Below are 9,202 nucleotides of genomic sequence, written 5' to 3'. Positions count from 1 at the left end.
TGCACGGGGTTTGTTCTAATTTTGACTTTTGAAGGTGGTGGTGGTGTTGTGGTGTCGGACGGCCAAAGAGGGAGAGGGAGTGATCGGCCAAAAATAAGAAGAAAAAGTGAGGGTTTCTAGTCCTTTGCTAAGTATTTATTGTACTTTCGGAGCTTAGGTGAATATTCATATCAGAATATCGGTCAGAATAACTATCGGAATAGCTTATCGGAATCCGAGGGACTCGAAATGGTTGAGGGATCCATCTTGTACGATCAGGGAATTGATTTTCGATATGAAATAGATTATAGGATTTAGATTAATATTCCAAAATCCCATAAGTTACGGAGGATTCTTCGGAACTGTCAGGCAAAGTTTACAGTAATAGATACGCTATGATATGAATTTGTCTATACACTATCAATGCAGTAAATGCAGTAAGACGTGTCTAAACTTAAGAATGATAAATAGTTAATTTTTGACAAGAAATGATAAGCAAAACTTTTTGACATGCAGACCAGGTTCAAGTCCAGACTTATTAATGTATCCTAACAACTACTAGGTCGAAGTCCAGACTCATTAATGCATCCTAACAACTACTAGTTAGACACACTAATGCAAGACATGGTTCGCTAAGACCACTGCTCTGACACCACATGTAGAGACCCGTCCTAATCCATAAGGATGAATACAATAACAAATGGATACATTGCGAGGCATTTGACCTCTATATGATACATTTTACAAACATTGCATTCGTTTTTAAAAGACAAACTTTTATTACATCGAAAGTTGACAGTCATGCATACCATTTCATAATATCCAAACTATAAATGACCTAATCCGTCATTTACTCAATAATAATTTTTATTGAACTCAATGACTTGAATGCAACGTCTTTTGAAATATGCCATGAATGACTCCAAGTAATATCTTTAAAATGAGCAAATGCACAGCGGAAGATTTCTTTAGTACCTGAGAATAAACATGCTTTCAAGTGTCAACCAAAAGGTTGGTGAGTTCATTAATTTATCATAATCAATCATTTTCAATAATATAATAGACCACAAGATACTCATATTTCGAAAACAATTTGTGCTGGTCTGCTCACTGCTGTAAAAATCATTCTTACGAAATTAACACCTGGTAATCGACATTAACAAAATGCATCTAGAATATCTCCCGCATTCAGGCATTTCGCTCGGCATGCAAAAAGCATACAAACAGGCCACTCTTTTAAATATGACGGTTGTGTACACCTCACAAACAGTCCATATCTTTTAAATATGGCGGTTGTATACTAAAATCGAAGTACTAAAGCAGTTCAAATTCTCTGACTGGGCTTGTCAAGGCCCATAGATCTATTTTTAGGATTTGCGTCAATTAGGGGGTCTGTTCCCTAATTCTTAGATTACCAGACTATAAAGGGGTGATATCCGGTGTACTCGTAACTCAATCATAGAATGTTTTTAAGTACTTATGTCTATTTCGTCAAACATTTATAAAAGTAACGCATGTATTCTCTGTCCCAAAAACATATATTGCAAAAACATTTAAAAAGGGAGTAATGAAACTCATGATACGATATTTTGTGGCAAATATGCATATGACTGAACTGAACAATGTAGCGTTGGCCTCGGATTCACGAACCTATATCATTTGTATATTCATTAAAACATATACTCGTGATCAAATAAATTTATATATTATTATTAATGATGTATTTGTAATATTTAATAATTTATAAGTTTCTTTATTTATTTATATATTTTCATTTTATGTATTGAAATATTAATATAGTTAAATTTTGTAATTTAAATATATATTTTTATATATAATCTTTATTTATATACTTATAATCTTAACAACATTATTAAAACTTTTATTTTCATAATCAATATTATTTTTATAATAATGATATAGATTTGTAATAATAATAATGATAGTTTTTAATTATAAAGGCAATCTTGTTATAATATGAAATTTTTAGTATAAATGTTAATCTTGATACTAATAATAATAAGAATGATAATAATGATAATAATACTAATAATACTAATCATATTTATGATAATAATGATAACATTAGTAATAATACTTATGTTAATAATGATAGTAACAATAATTATAATACTAATACTTATACAATGATACTAATACTAATATTAATGAAATTAGTAATAAATTGTGTTATTTTAATAATAATAATAATAATAATAATAATAATAATACTTGCATCAATATTAATCATAATAATAATGTTAGTACTACTTAATGATAATATTTAGTAATAACAAAAATGATAATAATATTAATCCTATTATTTATTAACATAATAACAACAATTATTAATAATAATAACAATAATAATAATAATAATAATAATAATAATAATAATAATAATAATAATAATAATAATAATAATAATAATAATAATAATAATAATAATAATAATAATAATAATAATAAAAATCTTAGTATGAAAACTACCTCATTAGGCTTTTTAAAAAAATAATGCCTCTGCCTAGTATCGAACCCGTGACCCCTCGCTCACTCAACAAACGTCCCATCCATTCCTCCGTCTCAGCTTTCTTGTTTGAATACACAACCGAAATATATATAAACTGCTTTATTCTGTTTTAGTTTCATCTTATTCTTCTTCATGAAACTAGTCGATCATAATCATACTAATGACTTATCTACTGGATTGGGGTAATAAAATAGAAACGGATACATCTATTTGATGAATTGAATTAAGAAAAAAAAATATATAAAACCAACAGCAGCAGTAGCTGTTACGTAAAAAAATAATAATAATAAACTCAAGTTTTTATTTTAATTTTTAAAATGTTTTAGATAAAGGTTATAACATGAAAAAGTTTTTAATCCACTCCTAGGAACTATCTGAATCGTTAATTTAATTTAAATCATAACATAAACTTCAAATTTTATCAAGAACAAAAGTTTGACTTTTAATTTTTAAAACTTTGACTCAGAAATTCCAACTTGATAAAAGGAATTGATACTTCAAATTTTGCAGAAAGTTTACCTAAATGAATTCTAACCTAATTGCATTTTTAGATTTTTAAGATTGATGCAAAATCGAGTTTTTGGTAAAATGGGTTAAGAACAGAGATAACGAGTTTTAATTTGATTTTCAGTTTTAAAATTCACAAGTGCAGTAGGAGGCTTATATAGAGTGATTTAATACTTATTGTAGCTGCTATAATTGATTTCAATTGTATTGTAGTGATGGAAATCGACGTCTAACTGAATGGAGACATGAACTAGAGAGGAAACAAAAATAAGTAAAAAAAATCTAGTTGGATCGTGAAAGCTAACATAATTAGACGATTTATTGACTTTTTAATTTTGTAATTAACTGATTGTGATATCTGGTAGATTCCATATAATTGATCCAGCTTTACAGTTCAATTTTAATTAATATTAATAATTAATAATAATTATTAAATATATAATAATAATAATAATAAAAGTAATAATAATAATAATAAGTCACAATAATAATAATATTAGTGAAAATGATAATAATAATAATAATATTATTAATGATAATAATAATAATAATAATAATACTAATTATATTAGTATTAATAATGATAATAATAATATTAATATATATATATATATATATATATATATATATATATATATATATATATATATATATATATATATATCAAATTCTATATTTATATATGTTATAAATTTAATATAATGATATTAAAAATACTAATGTTGATATCATATTGAAAGTGGTAATAATATTACCTTAGTAACTATATTTTAAATTCATAATTTAGTTCAATATCTTAATATTATTTATTATTAATTATGTAATATAATATATTATATAATAACATATACTGAATATTTAATATTTACACATTTTGTATATAATATTATGTAATTGTGTTCGCATATTAGTTACATCATGTAAATATGAATACATTAATAATGCTTTATATATATATAATCATTATATATCTATTTACTATTTTATATTATTTCATAATAGATATACATATTAAAAGTTTCAACACATAATATTTATATCTTTTATATATATATATATATATATATATATATATATATATATATATATATATATATATATATATATATATATATATATATATAATAATTATGTATAGAAGTCATATATATTTATATATATAGATTTATTTATTTTAACAACAACATTATTATCTTGCATTTTATTTTACATATTTGATTCTAATGTTTAACTTGTATTTTATTATTTCAAATTATATATATATATATATATATATATATATATATATATATATATATATATATATATATATATATATATATATATACATTTAAATATGTATGTATTCATTTACAAATAGTTGTTCGTGAATCGTCGGGAATGGTCGAATGTCAATTGAATATATGAAACAGTTCAAAAAATTTTGAGACTTCAACATTACAGACTTTGCTTATCGTGTCGGAAACATTTATTATACAAAGTTTAAATTTGGTCGGAAATTTTCGGGTTGTCACAGTACCTACCCGTTAAAGAAATTTCGTCCTCGAAATTTGATTGGGATCGTCATGGCTGTCAATAAGTATGTTTTCATGACACATACGAGCTGATAAATTGAGTTGTATTAGTGTTGAGTAATATAGATAAGATAATTCGATTACTCGAAGAGTACGAATGAAGCTATCACAAAAGAGTGAAATGATTGAATGTAGGTTCGACTTATTGGTGACGTAGTCATGGTTGATTTCCAAAATTCAAAGGATTTAGAGGAAATCTTTGTAATAAGATTTGGTTCTTCGATAATTAAGGAAATTATGATCCTCTTTAGTTATATGCGATAATCTGTCTTGATTGCTCTGTCGGGTATTTCACTATAAATCCACCCTCTTCATTTCTTTTATATTTTGGAGTTCTGTCCTTTTGTTTTCTTTTCTCGACTTTAAATCAAGCGAATAATGGTCCATAATTCGTAGGTATGAAGTTTCAAATGAACATGACTAACGTTTAAGAGAGAAATCGTAATAGCACGATCTTGATTGATTAAATTACCAGAATTCAAGAAAAAAAAATAATAATAGAACTATCAGGAAGATATGTTCTCGATATGTTTGAAGATTAGATAGAATGTAAGAGTCGTATAACATGGCACATGATGACGTTATAGTCTGTGAATCATCATGTTTCATTAGAAACTCAGCATGACTTACTGTAATATAGTCACGTTGATCAAGTGTCATTATATTATACTAACTCATGCTTCAGTTCCCAACATTACTTCAAAAACATTCAAATTTTAAATTCAAAATTTTCAGAATTTAGAAACTAAATAGTTTCCTTTCTGGTGTATCACTGATATCGCGAAGAGATAATTGATTTCAGATAAGAATAGTTATGAAAATATATTCAGAAATATCGAGGATATTTATAATAAAAGATATGATGATATCTTAGAATTTCTAATATCGATGAATGATGATGAAGATTTATCCGTAAAAGTATAGAGTAAGGAGCAAGGTATTCGTTAATGACCTCAGCAGATACTGAATCATTTGGATTCTTTGAAGGTAGGTTTAGTCTTTGTGATTTGTTCACAACCTTGTTCATGGTTTGCTCAATCCGTTTTTCGGTTCTAACTTTTCTGAGCTTTGTCAATATACTATTCTTTATCATCAACTTTTTAGCTCTTAAGGTCGTTTACAGTTTTTGTTGCTTCATTCAACTTTTTAAAATTCAGAGTATTGATTCGCAGACTGGGTGTTTTGAAGAATTTCAGAATGGAAGATCATAATTCTAAGAGATAAATGTTATATGTATACATATATCGGTTGATGTAGAAATGCTGCGAGATTCAAAATACTGATTGCTAATTCCTGGTAATTGGTATGGTAATCCTCGTTATAAGATGTGCATGAGTATATGATAAGGTTTTTAATGAACAAATATAATGGTTTTTCGGAGAGACTTAAGCCAATGAGTAATGATGTTGCTGGTAAGTTTATTGCTAATGTGATGGAATATAAACAGTTCTCCGGTAACGATGATGAAGGGGTAATCTTTATAATAAGGTTTATTTGAATAAAAAATTTAAGTTGATTTGCTGAAGCTGTGACAAAATTGGCTAATTTGAAAAAGAATTGCAATGTTATTTTCGGTAATAACAATGCCAAAGGAGCTAGTACATATACGTGTTAAACGTTTACTCAGGTTCCGAGTGTTTTCAGGTGCATAACTATATGCATCAATCGTTTCTTCCGTAGATGAATTGTGGTTGGTTCATCCTCCAGATTGAAGTGTTTTCAAGAATCATGGAAGGTTTAGATGCAGATTGTAATCGTCAAGATACAAATGAGGTTTAAGATGAAATCAAGTGGCAAACTTGAAGAAATGTTTAGTTTCATATGTTATAATCAATATTTTAATTCATTTTAATTGTCCAATGTTAGTAGTCCACCGTTAATAGTCCACAGTTAGTAATTCAGTAATTCATATGTAGTTTAATATATAATATTCGAATTAATTAATACGTATCGTGACCCATTGTATACATGTCTCAGACTCGATCACAACTCAAAGTATATATATTATTTTAGAATCAATCTCGACCCTTTATATGCTAACTCGAGCATTACCGCGATATAGAGTGACTTACGGTTATTCCAAATAATATATATAGATGACGTCGATATGATATGTCAAAACATTGTATATGTGTCCCGATTTATCCGACGATATTTAAAGTGCGTAAAATAAATAATAGAAATTAAATGACGATAAATAAAATTGCGATAAATAAATTACAATAAATAAAATGTAATAAGGAATTAACAGTTAGCTAGGATTTTGTTAGCGTGGATTCTTAACAAAATTTCTCATAGTTAATTTGTTTGTTTCTAACAAATTTCTCATAGGATTTTGCCACTTGTTGGATTTCTGGTAAGTCAAAATCCAAATATGAAATTGAATGAAAATGGTTATTCTGTGGTGAACGGATTTGTATATCTGTGGATGCAAGTAGGATAGTAAATGACTGTTGAATCAGATTCGAAGAATGTACAGTGTAACTTATTAATGTGAAATCTAAATATTCCTCGGGTATTACCTACCCGTTAAAATATTTTCACCATTAACAGTTTGTACAAAAGAATTTTTAATTACAATCTTTATGAAAACATATATACATATATATTTTCTTCAGATGTAATCATGGATTTAATGAGTTAATATGATATTAATCTCATTTAATTTATCGTTAGAACTAGAATACATAATCTCTAAAATATTAGAAATTATATAATCGTCATGTAGAACGAAGATAAATGATATAGAACGATTCGTAGAATGATGATTATACTCGAGGTACATAATGAGATGTTGAGGCGTGTGATGTTGAAACTTGGGTTGTTGGTGGTACTGGTATTGATGTTGGAGGTACTGTTGGTGCCGGTGACGTTGCTGAAGCTGGTACGTTTTGCACCATATTTTTCAAGGTTACAACTCGGGCGCGAAGCTCGTTGACTTCTGCTATTACTCCAGGATGATTGTCAGTAGGAACGATCGAATGAATAAGGTTTAGAATCTGAATTATGATATAGTCGTGGTGAGATACTCTGGAAATGAGAGAGAAAATGGTGTTTCAAACAGGATTGCCGGAAAGTGCTTCAGGTTTTTCGCCAAGAGGGAAAGTCGGTGGATGGAAAGGATCGCTTTCTTCTTGTCTCCATTGGTTTAGTTGACTACGAAACCATCCCCATTTTATCCAAAATAGGTGATGGCTAATTGGTTGATCCATTCCGGTTACACTACTTTTGGAGCTTAGGTGAATATCCATATCGGAATAGCGTTCAGAATAACTATCTGAATAGCTTATCGGAATCCGAGGGACTCGAACTGGTTGAGGGATCCATCTTGTACGATCAGGGAATTGATTTTTGATATGAAATAGATTATAGGATTTAGATTGATATTCCAAAATCCCATAAGTTACGGAGGATTCTTCGGAACTGTCAGGCAAAGTTTACAGTAATAGACACGCTATGTGATGACCCGGAAATTTCTGACCAAATTTAAACTTTATCTTTAAATGATTTAATGTTTCCGACACGATAAGCAAAGTCTATGAAGTTGAATTTCAAAATTTTAGAAATATTTCATGTATTAAATTACATTTGACTGCTCTCGACGATTCATGAACAATTATATGTATGTATATATATATATATATATATATATATATATATATATATATATGTACAAGTAAAAAAACGACTTTCCTACCGTAAAACACTATTTGCTACAGTAAAATGACTTTGCTACAGTAAAACACTATTTGCTACAGTAAAACACTATTTGCTACAGTGAAACCGTATTTTGTTACAGTAAAAACGACTTTGCTACAGTGATTTGCTACAGTAAACACTATTTGCTACAGTAAACACTATTTGATGTCGATGAACTAGCAAACAAAAACAGGATAAGGCGGCCATGCAATCGCATGGCAAAAACACTGAAAACTCATGCGATCGCATGGAGTCAGATTTAAGGAAAAGTCTATAAATTGAATTCGATTTCTGTTCGTTTACACACACATATATCTCTCTATTATTTATATTTATATTATTATTTATATTAATATTATTATTAATATTATTATTATTAATATTAATATTATTATTATTATTATTATTATTATTATTATTATTATTAAGATTAATATTATATTATTATTATTAATCTTATTATTATTATTAGTAATATTATACATAAAATATTACGACGAGGTCATGAGCATGTCACTTTTAAAATTGGTTTTCATATGGGATAAAGCTAAGAAAATTATGGGTTATTACTAAGGGAGGTTATGGGTATTATTCGAGGGTTATGCTCGTAAAGTCAAACCTAGTGTTTATCATCTCCGTACGTCTACGTACTTTTTTGAAATATTGAATCACAATATTGATACGTTGAGATCTACGATTATTTGATATTCCGGGTTTCGGTCACATTACGATGAATAACTTTATGTGCTGCTAAGGTGAGTTTCATATGATCCCTTTTACTCTCTACATTTTTGGGCTGAGAATAATGCAAATGCTTTATTAACTGATTTACAATATTTATATGGGTGAGTTTCATTGCTCCCTTTTTAATTGCTTTTGCAATATATATTTTTGGGCTGAGAATACATGCAAT

The sequence above is a fragment of the Rutidosis leptorrhynchoides genome, chromosome 3 (assembly GCF_046630445.1).
Source record: "Rutidosis leptorrhynchoides isolate AG116_Rl617_1_P2 chromosome 3, CSIRO_AGI_Rlap_v1, whole genome shotgun sequence".
Classification (NCBI taxonomy): domain Eukaryota; kingdom Viridiplantae; phylum Streptophyta; class Magnoliopsida; order Asterales; family Asteraceae; genus Rutidosis; species Rutidosis leptorrhynchoides.
Note: the sequence above shows the minus strand (reverse complement) of the source record.